At 35.1% G+C, this 20,386-nt stretch overlaps 1 long non-coding RNA gene across 11 annotated transcripts in view; it reads right to left on the reverse strand.

Annotated features, from left to right (window-relative positions):
* Positions 1-20,386, reverse strand: part of LOC106510043 — a 77,631-nt gene that overhangs the window by 29,371 nt on the left and 27,874 nt on the right. For 8 of the 11 annotated variants that reach the window (XR_002343252.1, XR_002343251.1, XR_002343243.1 and 5 more), the window contains 3 exons: positions 20,172-20,208; positions 13,641-13,679; positions 7,921-8,027 (listed from right to left, as the gene is read on the reverse strand). This is a non-coding gene — a long non-coding RNA (uncharacterized LOC106510043). The remainder of the gene's footprint in view (positions 1-7,920; positions 8,028-13,640; positions 13,680-20,171; positions 20,209-20,386) is intronic. The other 3 variants (XR_002343249.1, XR_002343247.1, XR_002343250.1) reach the window with 2 other exon arrangements.

Here is a 20,386-nt window from a genome sequence, read left to right on the forward strand (position 1 = left end):
ATAAAACAGGGATCCTTAATATGACTAGAAGGAAATGTTATGATTCAGTACCTGCCCACCTCCCCAGCCTTACATGACTCACCAGTGCTCACTGTACCAAGGGCATATTGGCCTTTTGTCCTGCTCCCAAGACTTTCTCATTGGCTGTTCCCTCCCTTTGGAGAAATGTCCCATCCTATCCATCTGGTTTTATCCTAGTCATCTTCAGGATTCAGTTTTAAGATTGCTTCTTCGTGGATACTTTCTCTGACAGTCCAAGCTATTTACCCCTCCTCCATAATAGCTTTCATAGATCCTTGCATTCTTTCTTCAGAGAAATAGTTGTATCTCTAATTAAGTATATTGGACATTTAATTCTTGTGTGTGTCAATAGAGCTAGGGCGGGGAGAGATCTTGTTCTCTCTACCCAGTAGTCTTGCAATAAATATATCTGTAATGAATTCCTTGATCATATGCAGTTTTTCTCACAAAAAGATCATTCATTGGACAACTAAAATAAACTAATTCTCATACAGCAGAATGTTTTCATAATGTCTCCCTTGGATTGGATTCCCCAGAAATAGACCTAAGAAAAAGATTTGGGTATGCTAATGATTAATTAAGAAGTGTTCTCAGGAGAAGCAAGTATGGAATCAGGGGGAACAGAATAAAGAGTGAGGAAAACAAGGAAACAAGCAAGGAAGTGATTTCAGGTCAAGACTTTCCCTCAGAGTCTCGCTTCAGTCTAATCTTGCAAGTGAAGTGTAAATTTTACCTCAGCATTGTTCTGTCTTGAAGAGAGTGAGCATGTATTGAGTGGTGCAAGCTCAGGTACTTACTTCCAGTCCTCTGCAATCATACAGAAAGTGACTGTTGTAGAAGGAGGCAGTTCTCCAAAGAGAGTAATGAATATGGGCAGTTGGTAGCAAAGACATCCAAGACCAGGGAAGGAGGGCAGAGAAATGGCAAAAGGCATTTGAGCTATAGCATCACCAGTAGCTGTCGTTATTTTGGCCACACCCTCAGCATGTGGAAGTTTCCAGACCAGGAATCAACCTGTGCCACAGCAGTGACGATGCCAGATCCTTAACCCACTGAGCTTCCAGGGAACTCCCAGTAACTGTCACTGTGTATAAATACTTAGAATATTCAGCTTTTAAAACATTTGAACTGAGATGTCATTGCTTTGGGGAGAAGTAAATCATATAAGCTCTGATAAACTTTCTTTAAAACATACCTCATCATCTTATCCTTAAAATACCCTGCTCCTCTTTTAGAAGAAACCGTTATGATTTTCAATTCTTCTTTATAAATTTATAAACAAAATTTAATAATATATCCCTGAAGACCGTTATCCACAACTTAACCCTTTTTTTTTCAACGTTATAATGCATGATTTAAAAGAGAGGAAAGAAAAAAAGAAAGTAAAAGGAAAAAGAAAAAAGATTTGGTTACAGATCTGAGGGAATCTTGGAAGGAAAAATAGAGGGAAAAGTAAGCCTGGGACAAATCTGGGGCAAATTCAGTTGCTTTGAATCCCAGTTTCCTGCCCACAGCCCAGCCCTTGGAGTAAAGATTTAGATCAGTTTTATAAAAGAGATTTTTTTTTTGTTTTAGTGTTTTTTTTTCACTGTTCAAGGTTTATTTGGTGTCTTAGGTGGTATGACACTTGACTAGTTGGCTGCATTATTTATATTAGATTTTTATTTTTACTTAATGGGAGTGTATACTATTCTGATACACAGTATATAAAATAAGATTCTTTAGAATAGTTATGTACAAGACATGCAATATTGGATTTAAACATAAAAATGATTGGCTCTAGAAAAAAAATTGGATTGGCATGTTTGCTAAAGGAACTAGAAGTTATATAACATGCAGTAAATACATCTGATTTGAAGGGCAACTGTAGCAGGTGCAACATTGATCATGGTGCCTCTTGAGGAAGTGAGCTCAGAATAATAGCAGGCCTTGACAGTGCAGAGTGAAAGCAATACTAAATTATATTTGATTTCAGTCATTATTTAGAGCCTCAAAGAACTCTGCTGTTACATGGCCCCTATGTTCCAGCATTTCTTTTAATTTGAGCAATCTACAAAAGTTCTTTAAACTTGACACTCTATCCTAGGGATGGCACAGGCTTCACTTAGTTTAATGAGGGTATTTTTGATGGATAAAATAATACCTACATAGGCCATGTCATTCTGGTCCATATAGCTCAAAGGAAACTTTCTGGGCAAGACTCAAACCACACCCTCAGCATGTGGAAGTTTCCAGACGAGGAATCAAAACTGTGCCATAGCAGTGACAATGCCAATGACAATTTTTAAAGGAACATTTAAAGATTCCACATGTTCTCAAACTTAATGTCTTATTTTATTTTACTTTTTTCAAGGCCACACCCATGGCATATGGAAGTTCCTAGGCTAAGGGTGGAATCTGAGCTATAGCTGCTGGCCTGCACCACAGCCACAACAACACAGGATCTGAGCTGCCTCTGTGAGCTGTATCATAGCTCATGGCAACATTGGTTCCCTAAACCCCTGAGCAAGGCCAGGGATCAAACCTGCATCCTCATAGATACTTCTGGGGTTTGTTACCTCCGAGTCATGATGTGAACTCTGCCAAGTTTAATTGTCTCATGAACCTAAGTTGCAATGTACTAAAACCTCTTAAACCAGGGGACTCCCAGAGTTTTGCAAATGTTTCAAACTTGGTAACTTTCTATATCATATTATATTAAAGCTGCTATATAAAAGAAGGTTTATTTGTGGTTCTTAATCTCATTCTGCTTAGAGCAAGTACAATGTCATTTGGAATTTTAGAATATTCCTAAAAACCACAAACCACTGTTTTTTGTTCACTCAAGGTAGAAAACCAGGCTGGTAGACTGAGAGGAGAAGCTGCCTCATATGTGTCTTCCTATAGATATCTTTATCCAGATTAAACAACTGACAACTGAAAACTGGAAGTAAGGCAGGCCAGTGTTGGGTTTAGCAAACTACTTAGCCTTGTCCTGTCTCTGGGAGGAAGAGAAAAAGAAGGACATGTTGGATAAAATTTTTGAATGGCATTTACATTTCTGCCTTTTATTTGTATCTGTTTCTTATATTTTGGCTGCGAACAAAGACACTAACATTTCGTTTCACAGAGTTTAAGCTACATACCAAACTTCAGCTTGGGGAACATAAATCAACACTGATTGTACTCTTACTATGTGGTAGATACCATGATAGACTCCGAAGGTACAAAAATGAATAAGACATCACCTGCTTTCAAAGAGATCACAGTCTCCAAATTTGCAGAATTTTCGTATAATGTGCTGACAGTCAAAAGGCTTGCTTGTGCACATAGAAGAGGTACTTATTTCAGGGATTTAAGAATATTCTGACAAGTTTTTAGAGCCACCCATAGCTCCATTCTTGACCACAAAATTTGTAAGGAAAACCAAGTTTATTCCACATATTGATGTAGATTTCTAGACCCAAGAAGGAGTTGCTTCTACCAGTATCCCACTAGCAATCCCAAAATTTAGCTAACTTTTGTGTTCCTGTCACCAATCCCCAAATGCAAAGTCAACTCTGGGCCTTTTGACCCCAAATGAAGTCAACTTTGTCTCCCCAGCCAAGCAGATATTTTCTATTTTTCTCTCCCTAATTCTTTATTCTTCATCCTATAAAACTTCCTGCCTTCTGCCCCTTTTTGAGTTTAGCTAAAAGGAGACTGTCTGCTTCATGAAGTGTTCAATAGTTTGTTTATATTGTCTCAGTGGGTTTCTTTAATCACTAACACACTGTTTGAACAGAGGAGAAAAGTGAGGCTCAGAAATGCTGTAGCTGGAGTTCCTGTCGTGGCTCAGTGGTAAAGAATCAGGCTAGAGTCTGTGAAGATCCGGGATCAATACCTGGCCTTGCTCAGTGGGTTAAGGATCTGGCATTGCTATGGCTGTGGTGTTGGTCAGCAGCTACAGATCTGATTTGACCTCTAGCCTGGGAACTTCCTAAAAAGAAAAAAAAAAAAAAAAAATGCTGTGGCTTGCTGTCCTCTCTTTCTTAGCCAAGACTTCTGATAGGTGTCTGTATCAATCCTTCTTCACCTCCCCAACCCTCCACCCTGCCCCCCAACCCCAGTTCACCTGGCAACACAATAAAATGTAAATGCTATGCTCAGATTTCCAATGTCTTTCAGTAAGAACTTCTGCCCTCTCTTTGTTACTGAATTTCCCTATCTTATTTTTTACAGTGTTTCACAATGCTATCTTCTCTCCTTTCTCTGAGTTTTTGTAGTTTAAACACTAAGTGCTTTTCTTTTATCTCTAGTCCTATTTCCTCACAGTTACCTGTTTGTGTACCTATTTTTTCTTCTTGTTCTTTTTCCGGTCTCTAAAATGAACTTACAAGACACTTCCCCTGGCCAGCATCTTCTCACTATACATCCATTCCTTCACTTGCCATCATTTTCAATAATTACTTAATTGATTAACTGAATTGCTATAATTTCTATCTGGATATTTTCCTGGGATTGAATGTGCGATCTTAACCATTTACAAATAAACAAAAGAGAGAGAGAGAAAAAGATAGAGGCACACAGAGAGAGGATCCTAGCACGTCCGAAAGTTGTTTCCATGAAGAGCTCCATAGAAGTTAATGGAATTTATTCCAAGGAGAGAGAGAACAGGAGGAGAAGGTGTGCAGAGGGGGTTTATATATTGTTTCATTTCATTTACTAAGTATGATGGGCTAGTAAGTCATCTTCATGTTGATAACTAGACCTCAAAGGAAATATATGGGTGGAAGATCATAGGTGTGAGATTAACTAGTAAATAGTAAAGGAAAAGGAAGCATGGGAATGGATAGGATAACTCTCAGAGAACACACAGCCTGAGGAAGGAAGAGACAATATGTGGAAAAACAGATTTGAAAGGTGATTATGAGTTCATTGTGGGATTTATCTCTAACATCCAATTATAGAGACCAATTGTTTTTATGTTGGGTCCTTTTATTACAAGACTTCCTCAGGGATCAGTGTAAGGCACAAAAGTCCCCCTCCAACACCCACAAAAGGGGCAACAAGAGAAGTTTCAGGTATTTGAGGCTTCAGACTCTCACTCTAATTCAATCAAAGAAACTCCAGCATCACGGAACATTTTACTCATTCATTTACTGCCGGCATAAAAGTTTGAAAACTGCTACAGAACACACACATTTATTTGGGTGAGAAAGCTGAGTGAAGAAAATTTAAGCCACTTAACCAAGGACACACAGCTTCCAAGTGGCCAAGAATAAAGCAGATGTTTCTCTATTATACAGTCTTCTTACAATGTTTTCTCCATTCAGTTTATATTCAAAGTATTTTTCAGTTCTATGCTTTTCTTTGGATCTTCATTCACACTTTGCTAATTAATGCTATCCTCATAGATTATGGAAAGAATTTCCTCTGGATTCACCTAACACCACATCATTCTCCCTCATTCTCAAATCATTTCCCAAAATAAGTAATCTTTCTGAAAGACAAATCTGATTATATAAATCAATGTCTTAAAAATCCCTCAGTAGTTCTCATTTGTCACCAAGACAAAGTACAAATACATAACTTACAAAAAGTTCCCATATTTATTTTTTTTTCTCATTTTCATCTCACATGAGACACTCCTTTTGTTAAATACCGAGTACTTCCTGGTTCCAAGTATTTTTCAGTGATAAACTTTCTTTCTAGTTTTTTATTTTTTAAAGTTTTATTGAAGTATAATTGAATTAAAAAGCTGTGATGATTTCTGTTGTACAACAAAGTGATTCAATTATACATATGCACACCTTGATTCTCTTTCAGATTCTTTTCCCAGAATATTGGGTAGAGTTCTCTGTGCTCTACAGCAGGTCCCCATTGGCCAATCATTCCATATACCTCAGAGTGCATATGCCAATCCCAGATCCCTAGTCCATCCCTCCCACCTGTCCCCTTTGGTAACCATAAGTTTATCAAAATCTGTGAGGCTACTTCTTATCTGCAAATAAGTTTGTTTTTATCCCTTTTTTAGATTCTACATAGAAGTGATATCATAAAAAAAGCCATAAAAAGAACGAAACAGTGCTGTTTGCAGCCACAGGGGTGGACTTAGAAATTATTATACTAAGTGAAGTTAGTCAGACAGTAAATGAGCTTTCATTCAGTTAAATATGGGTAAACCAGATATTTTAAAATGTAATATCTAAATTATTGCATGATTACATATGGTGATAACTGGTTTAAAGAAAAATAACAAGGTGCTATGAAAGAGAGTAAAGGGTCTAATTTAAACTGGATTTTCAGGATCTGCTTCTTCTTGGAGGAATCATTCAATTTGAGAAACATAGAGTGAATAGGAATTAGCCAAAGATTCCAGAGAAGACATCTCAGACAGGAGAAAGAGCAAAGAGATTGGTGTTCTCAGGGGGCAGAGAGAAAGCCAGTGGGTCAGAACCCAGTGAACAAGGGAGGAGTAGGAAGAGAGCACATATAGGCCACACAGATCTCTGCACTTTACAGTTATTAAAGGAGGTTTTCTTTCTCTCTCTCTCTCTCCCCACCTCTCCCTCTCTCTCTCCTCCTCCTGTTCTCTCTCTTCTTGCCCTTTGTACTTGCAATCCCGTCTATTTTAAACTAGATATTCTGCTTCCACAGAAGCCATTTTTATTACTTTTCTATAATTAACTTTTTTTTTTTATTCTCTAGGACATGGAGTAAATGTGATCTATTTGGAAAGTGTATTAGTCACATCAGGTGAATGTTTTAACAAACAATTTCAAAATATCAGTGCTTAACATGATAATGTCTATTTCTTTCTTGTAGAAATCTGGTGTATATGTCCCTGAGAAAGTATTTCTTTTGAGGGCCTTTCTTCTTAGAATAGATTTATCTTCAGTGGGTCTTTCTATTTAGTGGTGACTCACAGACTTGACTCAAAATTGTGTCTTTGGACAGTAACCAATACAAGTATATATATATACATATATGTATACACATATATATACACACATATACATATATATATATATATATATTTTGTAACCAATACAGTAACCAATATAGGTGTGTGTGTATATATATACACATATATATATATATATATATATATATATATATATATATATATTTTGTGTGTACTAAAAAGTATCTACAAGTAAAATAATACTATTTAAGCACAAAATCATTTAACTCTGAAACTAACAATTCATGAAATCTCAATACATTTGAACAATAATTACAAGTTTTCTAATTGTTAATAACCTACATGACTTAGGTATAAGCTACAGCCTCATTATGAAAATATATCTGATCACTACCTAATTTGAAGATTTATTTTCTTGGAGTTTCCATTCTGGCTCAGAGATAACAAATGCAACTGGTATCCATGAAGATGTAGGTTCCATTCCTGGCCCTGCTCAGTGAGTTAAGGATCCAGCATTGCTGTGAGCTGCCATGTGTGTAGGTGGCAGATATGGCTTGGATCCCACATTGCTGTGGCTAAGGTGTAGGCTGGCAGCTACAGCTCCAATTCGACCCCTAGCCTGGAAACTTCTGTATGCCGCAGGTGCAGCCCTAAAAAGAAAAAAAAAAAAAGATTTATTTTCCTGAAATATTGCTTGTAATGAATGGTTCACTAGAGTTCACTTCAAACATCTAAATAAAAACATTGTTCTTCTTCTGTAATTTCCCTACAGAAATATGACTAGCATTTCTGACTCAATGTAAATATATAGATCCATACTAATTTCTTTAAAAATTATGGAAGCTTTCTAGTCTTAAAATGACAATTAAGGCAATTATCTAAGAAAGAGTGAGGATAAAAATGGACTTTTTAAAAATGACTTTCTCCTTCTTTCAAAGGAACATTTACATAGGTAAAGTATTTTTGGTAGTAGTTACATTTTTTTTAATTGAAATGAAATTCTTTCAATTTACCAGTTTCAGAAAGCATCACATCCACTGTTTTGTTACATTTTTATTGAGCAGAATATATTCTTTTTTCAGTAAGCAAAGACTTTTTACTACTGAATGTCCACTGCCATCTGAAAAACATAATTACAATTTTGTTATCACACATATTAATTCTCATTTTTTCAAAATAATGCATGCATACCTTTCCAATAATGTTTCCCGTTAATGTAATCTTTCCCTGTAAAGCATTAATGCAATTGGCTAGCAGGTTTTACTTGGACTTTGAATCTGTGATTTTTAAAAGGCAAATATAGCAATTAAAAGCCCAGTAGAAATCCCTCATCAAATTAAAATCAGCTGGCAAATTTGGACCTTAGCTAATTAACTGTGCTCTTAAGAATTTTTCTGAGAAATGAACTCAATTTAAACTTAAATTAATTAAATTAAAATATATTCTAAAACCTGATAGATCAAAACTCATTAATTTCAGTTTAACAGGTTCAGTCCAAGCAAGTCTGTGTTCTGACCTGATGTACCTCTCACCTCAAGCAATTATGCAGTTAACATTATAGAGTACAAGGATTATGTACTAAAAAGTGTCAGATACCATTAACTTGACCTAATAAAATTATATGTAGTGCTGTTATAACTCAAGCATAAAGGTGAAAAAACAAAGTAGTTCTTTTCTAAGTAGTATTATTAAATGAGCATAGGGAAAAATATTTCTACTTTCTCGAACTGAAAATTGTTTCCCCCACGAGTCTTCAGTAAACTGCCCCCTGTAGCAATTTTACTATAGGGCTGAGGACTGTGCTTTCTTCTTGCTGTCACACACTTCCTCTCTACACAACCACTTCTTTGTCTTGCACCTTTCTCCCTCTGTACATTTGTCGTACCACTATCTAAAAGAAGATGGGAAAAAACACACACAAACACACAAAACAATCTAGTTTATTCAATTCCTTTAAAATGTTTTGTAGTTGTATGAAAGATTTTAAAAGCTAAGAAGGGGATTTCATGTTGTGGCTCGGTGGGTGAAGAACCTGACTAGTGTTCTTGAGGATGTAGGTTTGATTCCTGGCCTCACTTAGTGGGTTAAGGATCCAGCATCACGTCATGGATGTGGCTCAGATCCCAAGGTGCTGTGGCTGTGGCTGCGGTTTGGCTGTGGTGTAGGTGGGTGTCTATGGCTCCAATTGGACCCCTAGCCTGGGAACTTCCATATGCTATGGGTGAAGCCCTAGAAAGAAAAGAAAGAAAGAAAGAAAGAAAGAAAGAAAGAAAGAAAGAAAGAAAGAAAGAAAGAAAGAAAGAAAGGAAGAAAGAAAAGAAGGAAGGAAGGAAGGAAGGAAGGAAGGAAGGAAGGAAGGAAGGAAGGAAGAAAGAAAGAAAGAAAGAAAGAGAAAGAAAGAAAAAGAATGAAAAGCTCAGAAGGATGAAAATCATCATAAAATATTGAAGACAAAACCTTTTTAATGAGAAACTTAGAGGGAACTAAAAGACAATGGTAGGCTAATTAGTTGGAAATTTAAACAATTATATACAAGCAAATTTCACATAAGCAAAGGGCTTCCAGTGAGACTTAGTGCGAAAAAGGATATTTTACTCATACCTCAAAATAACTATTACTGGTTGGATAAGTATATTTTTCCCAGGACAGTGCTCTTTATGCCTGTTATCCTAGTGAACCTAATAATTATTAACAGTGTCTTAGTTTGACATAAAATTATATAACTTAATTCTAGGAGTCCTTTTGTAGGATATCAGTGCTAATATACAGAAAATCTGTTCAGTTGCATGAAAGTCAAATGTTGTAAGTTTTAAGAAAATAGGGCCAGTCATATGATGCTCAGAAATATAGGACTAAAACAAGAATAGATTAAACTAGACTAGAATGAATAGCTCTTGAAGAGTAAAGGGAATTATACTTATTTACAATTTTGTAAAGAATTCTTTCACTGGACTAAGCGTAGGTTTGGGTAACACTTCTACAGATAGAATGGCTGGATTTAGTAACCCAGGATAGTGGTCTACAAAGCGAAGTTTTAAGGGAAAGCTATCTCTATTGATATTCAGTTTTATTTAACTTTTTCCATTCCTCTTTTTGTGTATGTTTTATAATTTATAGAATAGTTCAATAATGTTCAATAGGTTTTCAATACGCAACTATATATATTGGAAGCAAGATCATAAAATCTATACTGATGGGCTAGGAAAACAAACTGGTTTTGTCAAAACACATCTAATACATGCCAAGTCCTTGTTAAGCACTTTATTGGGCAGTATTATGGACAATAACAGAGCATAATCTTATCACAGTCTACTATTTAAGGGTCTCAGAACTGTATATATAATATTTGACCATGTTGTATTGTCATCATTAATATTATGTCATAACAAGAATACTGTCATATATACAATGTAGTTTTTTCACTTTTTGCATTTGGAGTTATATGCAATATTCTTAGTTAAAGTCACTTGAATAAAGGTTCATATGCATAAAAGACTAATTTTTTTCCATGAGCTAGCAAAAGGCTCACATGAGAAAAAAAAAAGTAATCATTGTTCAGGATGTTAAATTTTATGCTTAAAAAGTCATTCTCACAATACCTAAAATTATGCAAAAGTATAACATTACATCAGCACATGCAATGATGATGTTTAGAATTGGTGCAGATTTGAAAAATTAACTATGTAGGAAATGCCACAACTTTAATTTTAAAACATCCCAAATTTCTGGCCGTCATGAAGTTAAAGTCAGACTAATGGACAAATAGTGCATTTCTTAACATATTTTTCAGGATGGTTGTTCTTCACATGTTCCGTCTATAGTGTTTACATATGCTGAATTTCTAGCTTTTTTGATGGGGAAATTACACGTTTACAATGTTCAATGCATGGCATTCTTTCAGCATGTGAAGTTTCTATTTTCACTTATAGAGAAATTTAAAGTGTAACTCTTGAACACTTTAACTACAGATATGGTTTTTAAGTTAAATTTAACAGGTTAAATTTCCTTTATCATCAGCAGAATACTAGCACATAGAAAAGATTCTGTAGGTGCATAATAATTCGTTCTCCATTGTCAATGTCATACCAAATACTGACAACAAAGTAAATAAAATCACAAGAAACCAAACATAAGAATGCATAATTTAGTGCCTTACGCTACAGGATGGGTTTATACAGTTGCAAAATTAAGCCTAAGCATAAGTTTCATAGTCTATGTAGGAATTCTTTCTGTGAAAGTGACAAAGCTCCAAAACAAGGGCCTCTGTAAGAAAATGGAAGTGATACAAGTCAAAATAGTCATGATATCATGATACTGATCTTGAGATCATGAGTCCAAATCTCCATTTTAAAGGCTGAAGAAAGTATATTTGATTTCTTTTCTTTAAAGGAAAATTGAATAAAAATGCCATGAATAATTTATATCCATTTAAAATCTGTTTTACCTTTCTTCAATGGTCTAAACAGATAAAAAGATCTTAAGCACTTTTAAGAAAATACAAATCCATACAAAATTCTTGGAATGATTGCAATCAAATATATCATTTATTTTACTCATAATGCCTTTATTATGATTAATTAAAGTAGAAAAAAGTTAACACAATTGATATTACATGGCACTACTGTATAAATTTTTTAATGACAAATGTATTTATGGTCTGAGAAAAAAAGAATTTTTAAAAATTTTCCTGAACTTATTTGTGTTTTGCAATGACCAAATTCTGTCAATATAAAATGGTTTAATCACATACTAAGAGCATAAATTGAGTAATGAGCCTAAAGTCTATGATGCAAGCATTCAGATAAATATCCAGAGACTAACCGATAAACACTAATTTCCTAGATTCTAAGACACATTGTTAATTAAAATTTTTGTTCAGGAAAAAGAAGCAAAAAGTGCTGGAAGTGTACACATATTTACAATGGTAAGCTTCAAAAATATTAAAATACTGTAGAATATTCATCTTCAAATTGTAGAAATTTCATATATCTTATATGTTTACTTGGGTCTTTGCTTTTTAAAAGGTCCTTATGTAAAGTACTGTAGATTTGTATAGGTAAGTAGACTATCTTTATCTGATGTGCACAGTGTATTTTATGATTTATCATTATTATGTTCAAATATAATCAAGAGATGTGAGCTCTTGATTCTGGGCTGCTGCTGCTCTCTGAGTGACCTCACATGGTACATCTCTTGCCTGTTCTGAGTTAGTGTCTAGTCTGCACTGAAGAAGATGTAAAATTCTAGCCTTATCTTTGGATTAGGAAAAGAGTGGAGGAGACTGAATTTAGGGCTAGATTTACTCATTTGGGGATGGAAGCAATGTAATTTTTTGAGGGATTCACAGCAGGCAAAGCACTGTGTCAGGTAACAAAGAAGCTTGTGGTCAAGGTAAGCAGTGGACAAAGAGTTTGTGGCTGAGTTGTCAGACCAGGGAACTGGAATACAGAGAAGGAAATCAGCATAGAAGAGGGGAGAGGGAGAGGAGCCCACTACAAACCAAGCAAACATTCAGCCAGCCTGAGGCATGGGTAGAGAGGAGTGGGATCCAAGCCACAATTTGTTTACTGCTACTGGGAAGAGACTAGGAAGTGCAATAGCAGTGCAAAGACTCTTGTTGGGGCTGAAAGCAACATCTAATTCCACATTCTCTGCACACTGGCAAATGAAAATAAAATTGCCCACCATCTAATCATCTAATTTGCTAATGTAACTCCTAGGAGATTAAAAAAATATGTAATTTGTGATATGATTTCAAATGAACAAAGCAAAAACCAGATAGGTTATGTTTGGAGGACAGAGCATAACATGGTCTTTGGGGGAAAGATGTGAATTTACCCTGCCTTAAACTGACACCATAAAGTTGCTGTGTAAACAAGATAATATAATCAAATCATTTAACACAATGATAAGCACATACAGGTGCTTTTAAAACATGTTTAATATAGTTATCCAAAATAATCATTTAAACTCAAAATATGACTTTACTTCAAAAGCGAAGTTGAATATGCTGGAGTAGATCAGGTGGGAAACAAAGATGACCTAATCTCTGTCATTCAGGAGTTGACAATATCTTGTCAAGATTTTGCAACTGAAGTCTTTCTGTGGAATGAATCAATTATTTAATTTCTAAGGAATCAAGAGGTAGCCATGAGCTAGCCAGCCTCCCAAAAGTCAAAGGAGAAATTTTTATAAACCTCTGATCCTATTAAGGGAGCGTTAACAAGCAACTTGTTTGCAGGTACTAAGTACTTTCTTCTACAAACTGTTATTTTCTAATCAAGATGAAATAATTGGTGAATCCCACTTCCAGCAATGCTAACCCAGCTTTTTTTATACCATCCATCTAGTAAGAACAATTAGAAAACTTAGATTAAAAAAAAAGAGTACGTTTGAAGGTATTGGAGAGCTAGATAGACAGCAAGGATTTGCACTAAGATTCAAAAGACAAGAAAATCACAGAAAAGTAAGCCCAAAGTTTGATACAAAAAAAAATACAAAGAAGCAGAAAAATAAAATTTATGATGAGGTGAAAAATCAGTACATTGAAGCTGAATTAGAACTGACACAGATATTAGCCTTTTCAGAAAAGCACATTAAGAGTTACTACCAAGTCCTACATGATCAAAAAGTTAAGTAGAGACATGTACAGTATTTAAAAATTAAACCTTATATCAAGCCTGGAGAAACAAAAATTGGAGTGTTTGAGGAAAAAAAAAATTACATTAAATACCTGTATTAAATCCTTTATCTCAGCTTCCACTTTAAGAAACTGAAAAAAAAAAGAGCAGATGTAACTATAAGTAATCAGAGGTTAGGCAATAATAAAAGCATAAAAGATATCGATGAGATAAAAAGCCAAAAGAGAGAAAAATCAATAAAATCAAAATATAGGTTTTCAGGAGTTTCCGTCATGGCGCAGCAGAAACAAATCCGACTAGAAACCATGAGGTTGAGGGTTCGATCCCTGGCTTTGCTCAGTGGGTTAAGGATCTGATGTTTCTGTGGTTGTGGTGTAGGCTGGCAGCTGCAGCTCCCATTGGACCTCCAGCCTGGGAACCTCCACATGCCGTGGATGTGGCCCTCAAAAGACAGAAAGACAAAATATATATATGTATATATATAGGTTTTCAAGATTAATAAACTTGATAAACTTCAGACTAGACCAATAAGAAAAAAAGAGAGAATAATTAAATGATCAATATCATGAATGACAAAAGTGGCATCTATACAGATTCTGCAGGTATATTAAAAGAAAAATAAATAACGATCATTAAAAAATTGAAAAACTATTTTAGCAGTTTCCATTATGGTTCAGTGAAAACGAACCTGACTAGTATCCATGAGGATGCAGGTTTGATTCCTGCCCTTGCTCAGTGGGTTAAGTATCTGGAGTTGCTGCAAGCTGTGGTGTAGTAGCAAATGAGGTTCGGATCTGGCTTTGCCGTGGCTGTGGTATAGGCAGGCAGCTGCAGCTCCAATTCTACCCCTAGCCTGGGAAATACCGTATGCTGTATCCACTGCCCTAGGGGAAAAAAAAAAGTCAAAGGGAAAATATGCTGAAAGAAACTTGTGTAGCCTTATGTCTATTAAATTAAATTAATTGTTAAAACATTTGTCGAACATTCAACTCAACAAAAAACAACTTCAGGTCCAGGCAACTTCCCTAATTAAAAACCCTAAACAATCAAAGATGAAATAACACCAATTCTACAAAAAATTTTCCAGAAAAATTGAAGAGGAGAAAATGCTTCCTAATTTATTTTATGAGGCCAGCATCAACATTATGCCAAACCCAAAGACATCACAAGTAAAGAAAAAAACGAAGTATCCTCCATGAACAGTGACACAAAAAATTTTAAAGTGTTGGAAAATAAATGTTTAAAATGATTGTACCTTGATGCAAAGGTAGTTTATAGGGATACACATTCAGTTTAACATTTGAAAAAATACATGGATATAATTCATATATTAACCAGCTTAAGAATAACAGCATCTCAATAAACATAGAAAAATCACTTGACAAAAGCATCCAGTTCTTTCAGAAACATCCATTTCTTTTAGAAACTTAGTGAAGTAGGAATTGATATAAGCTTCTTCAAACTAAAGTCATCTAAAAAACATCTAAAGTCATCTAATATTTACATATTTAATAGTAAAAGACAGAATGCTTTCCCCAAACAAGGAAGAAAGCTAGGGCAGGTATTCTCACCATTTCTATTCAACATCAAACTAGAGGTCTTTGAGTACAGTAAGCAGGAAAACAGTGTATTCAAGTTGTGAAAATTAACAAAGAAAAACCTCACTCCTAATGGAGCTGGAAGTCCTGAAAGGGGAGCTTTCATACAGTTCCACCCAATGCCAATTATAGATCCTAATAGAAACAAACCATCGTGACACAGCAGGAAACAAATCTGACTAGTATCCATAAAGATGCAGGTTTGATCCCTGGCCTCGCTCAGTAGGTTAAAGATCTGGTGTTGCTGTGAGCTGTGGTGTAGGTTGCAGACATGGCTTGGGACTGGCACTACTGTGACTCTGTGGTGTAGGCCAGCAGCTACAGCTCTGATTCGACTGCTAGCCTGGGAACCTCCACATGTCACCCTAAAAAAAAAAAAAAAATCAATTATACGCCCCACAGGGAAAAGATACACATTGAATCTCCTACAAGATATCCAATACTCTAGCAACTCAACCAATGAAAAACCGTCATTACCCAGAACCCTCACTTTTCTCTGATGGACTTTAGTTCAAAACAACCCCTCCCAAATTCCTCTTTTTCTCTGCAAAATAATGTTTCTCTTCATTGTTTGTTGCACTTGCCTATAATTTTTGCTATAATTTGATTGTTCTGAATTGCCATCCCTCTGCTCTTCCTGAGTTAACTCAATCTTGCTGGTAAAATAACTGACTGTTTTCTCTTTAAGGTCTATAAATTTTGAAAGGGAAGAAGCAAAACTATCTATTTGGAGACAATATAGTCATCAACATAGATGGAATCTAGCAAAAAAACCCTTCCAGAATGAGTAGACAAAATTATCAAGTACACATGATCAACACATGTAAAAGCAACTATTTTTATATATGAGCAACAAATAATAAAAATTTAATTTTTTTAAATAACATATAGTACTATAAAATATTAAATACTTAGAAATAAATCTGACAAAGATTCAATACAATTCAGTAAAAATTTCTGAAGACTTTTTTGTTGGTATTAACATGTTTCTAAAATATATAGGGGGCTGCAAATAAAGTAAGATAGTCAAAACAATTTTGAAAAAGAATAATGAAGTTAGAGTGTCAGAAATATTTATAAAGCCTCATTTATCTAGACTTTGTGATATAAATATTATCTCTTTACATAATTATACACTCCATCTAGAAACAGTAGGCAACTGAGTAGCAATGACCATTTTCAATATCTAGTCTGTTCTCTTAAAACATCTCTTAAAATATCGTTGTTCACACACAGACACAAACAGAGTTCCTAGGGGAATGTCTGACTCTAGGTATGGGCAGGAAATATAAAAATGAGAGTATTACATCTTGTTACACTAAAGAGCAAGAAAGAAATTACTCCTAGAATAGTTTCGCAATGACTCCAGCACTTGCAGAGAGAGAAGCCAATGAGCTTCAAAGAACATAATAATTGCATAGGTTGAAACCCATCAAATAACTTTAACTGACAAATTCATAATATTATGACACAAAGACTGGTAGACAAACTCATCTGAAGGCTTATTTAACTACATCTTTTTTTTTCTGATCTGGGAAGGAACAAAGAGTAGGATTGCCAATAAGAGCACACATGATATCTTCAAGTTCTCAACCTCCACAGAGCATTGTGGCCACAGGACAATCCTACTTCTTACATGGCAAATATCATACTATATATATTACTTTAAATGAGCTGAATAGTTGGTAAATCCTCTTAGACAGATCACTTGTTCATTAGGTATACTTTATGTATGTCATATTGCTCCAGGTATCATTTTGCTATATTGTCCACAAATAACGAGTCTTTTTTTAATCCACTATCCTTCCAGTCATCTTGATGTCTTTTTTGATTTTTCAGTTTCAGTTCATTGCCCAATCTCAAAGCCAATATCATATGTTTAAATTTATGTTGTGGTAGTCCTTCACTTCTGATTACAAAATAATTGTTTCTCTCTTGATTTTGAGACATAAAATAATATAATATTTTAAATATAATATAATTATAAGTAATATAAAATTTACCATACAGCTTTGGTGGGAGAGATTCTTGAGAAGGACCCTGGGGGAAGGATTTTCTCTGTTTCATGATGATCAGAGTTTCAGTTTTGAAAGACTTGAAGACTCTGGGTGACTTGATGTCTTGGGACAGGAATCGCGTAAAGGTTCATTCACTTGCATGTCTGGTGTCTTGGCAGGGAAGACAGATTAGACTTGCTGACCAAAACACCTGCAGTGGTCTCCCAATGTATCCCACTTCTAACACCATAATGACTACAAGGTAGTTAGATTTCTTGGTGGATGGTGGCTTAGTGCCCCAAAACTTAGTGTTCTAGTGAACAGGGCAGAAACACATATACTTTCTGTCTTAATGGTGTTAAGTCTTAATGGTGTCTTTTCCATGACATTGTTTTGGTTATAAGGAAATGATAAGTCCACCATGTTCAAAGTAAGACACCAATCCACTTCTTTTCTTTCTTTCTCTCTCTTTTTCTCTCTTTCTTTTTCTTTCTTTCTTTCTTTCTCTCTCTCTCTCCCTCCCTCCCTCCCTCCCTCCCTCCCTCTCTTTCTTTCTTTCTTTCTTTCTTTCTTTCTTTCTTTCTTTCTTTCTCTCTTCCTTTCTTTCTTTCTTTGTCTTTTTAGAGCCACACCCACAGCATATGGAAGTTCCCAGGCTAGGAGTTGAATCAGAGCTGTAGCCGCCAGCCTACACCACAGCCACAGCAATGCAGGCTCCGAGCTGCATCTGTGACCTACACCACAGCTCCTGCCAACACTGGATCCCTAACCCACTGAGCGAGGCCAGGGATTGAACCTGCATCCTCATGGATACTAGTCAGATTCGTTTCTGCTGAGCCACAAGGGGGACTCCCAATCCCACTTCTTAATGGTAAAAATGTGATGGTCATATTGTAAATGAGTGTATGGGATGGGAGACATTGTGCGGCCATCTTTGGAAAATCCAACTTTTCACAGACATCGTTTGTGTTCTGAAGAAAGAGGCACTACCACATATTAGCAGATGCACTTTATTTACCAAAATTGATCAAAATCTCTTGTATTAAACATCTCTTCACATTTCAAAGCAGACTGAAAATGCACAGATTATCTGACCACAATAAAGTCAAATTAGAAATCAATAACAGAAAGATAAATAAAATTTTCCAAGTATTTGGAGATTAAAAACATGCTACTAAACAACCCATAAAGATCATGAGATACTATTTGAAAGGAATATGTGAATAAAGTGAAGATACATCACTTTAAATATATCAAAGGCAATTCATAGAAGGAAATATGTACTATTTACTAGAAAATTCTTCAGATTTTTCTAGGTATTGGCAAACTGATTCCAAAATATACATGAAATGCAAAGGACCTAGAATCTAGAATAGGAAAGTTAATGTTTAGGAGAGAAAAACTGGAGGATTTACCAGCTATAATACCTATTATTTTCAAACTTCAGCAATTTTTACAGTATGATGTTTGTACAAAGATAAATATTTGATGGCAGGAATACAGATTCCAGAAACAGACCCATATGTATGTATATGGTAACCTGATTTATGACAAAGCCACCTCCACAATTCAGTGGGGAAAATGATTGTCTTTTCAATAAATGGTAGTGGGTCAACTGAATATCCATATGGAAAAAAATAGGCCCTGACCCTACACAAAACATACACAAAAATTAATTCCAGATGGATCATAGGAATAAACATAAAATCCAAAACAATAAAACATAAAGAAGAAAACATAGAAAATTTTCATGCACTTAGAGTTAATATTAAACAGTATACTATAACATCACGAACAATAAAATAAACATGTTAAAATGTACTTCATGAAAATTTAAAACTTATTTTCATCAAATGCACATAAGAGGGAAACCAGAGTGAGTAAGGATATTTGTTATATATATATAAAACAAATGATATATTCAACAAATACATATTCAACAAATGATTCTTTCCAGACTATGTAGCCGATCTTATAAATCAAAAATAAAAAGATAACAAAAGATCAAATTAATGGGTTAAAATTCATAAAAATGTACTTTACAATAGATACCCAAATGATAATTATCACATGAAAAGGCACTTTATAATATTAGTTATCAGTGAAATAGAAGAACAACCATAATGTAATATCACAACAATCCTATGAGAATGGCAACCAAAATTTCAAGTATTGTGGAGAATGTAGAGCAACTGAAACTCTAAGCAATTTCTAGGAAGAAAGTAAGTTGGTCATCTACATTGAAAAATGGTGTGGAAAGTATCTACAATAGCTAAAAATGTATTTACCCTACGATCTAGCAATTTCAGTAAAAGGAATAACCTGAACAGAAATGAGAGCCTGTTCCCATTCCATGGAAGTTTTGTTTTTATTTTTTGCTTTTTAGGGACACACCCATGAAATATGGAGGTTCCCAGGCTATGGGTTTAATCAGAGCTACAGCTGTTGGCCTACACCACAGCCACAGCGATGCCAGATCTGAGCCATGTCTGGGACCTACACCACAGCTCATGGCAACACTGGCTCATTAACCCACTGAGCCAGGCCAGGAATTGAGCCCACAACCTCATGGTTCCTAGTCCGATTCTTTTATACTGCACCATGATGGGAATAAACATAAATTCCAAAACAATAAAACAGGAAGTTTTATTTTTAATAATAAGAAAGTGTAAATAGGTCAAATACACATCAGCTGTACAATGGGTAAATAAGCCGTGGAGTATTCATACAATAGATATTCAAGGGCAATGCGTGGGGAGGAAGAATTACAGCTACGTGCAGGATATAAATGAATCGTATAAAAATATTTAGGGAAAGAGATTAGAAGTGAAAGAATGCATTGATATACATGAAGTTACAGAACATGAATATAGAAAAATAGAACATAGAATTGTGTTCCTTGAGATGGGAGCTATTAATGGCTTTCTGGGATGTTGAAACTATTCTGTATTTTGATTTGGGTGGTGGTTACTGGTAGGTGTGTGTGTGTGGGGGGGTGTATGTAAAATTAAAAGAGATATACACTTACTATTCATTCACTTTATTGCATGCAGTAGGTGTCCATCCTAGAAAAAAAAATTTGTGTGTGCTCATTAGGAAAATGTACTAGAATGTTCAAAGCGGCCTTAAATGTATATCAACAGAAAAATAACTAAATTGTCAGTTATTTTTTTCACATCTGCCATAAATATAAAAAATGAAATGAGAATTATGATAGCTAAATTATAGCTGTGGACTTCAATG

The sequence above is a fragment of the Sus scrofa genome, chromosome 4 (assembly GCF_000003025.6).
Source record: "Sus scrofa isolate TJ Tabasco breed Duroc chromosome 4, Sscrofa11.1, whole genome shotgun sequence".
NCBI classification, from domain to species: domain Eukaryota; kingdom Metazoa; phylum Chordata; class Mammalia; order Artiodactyla; family Suidae; genus Sus; species Sus scrofa.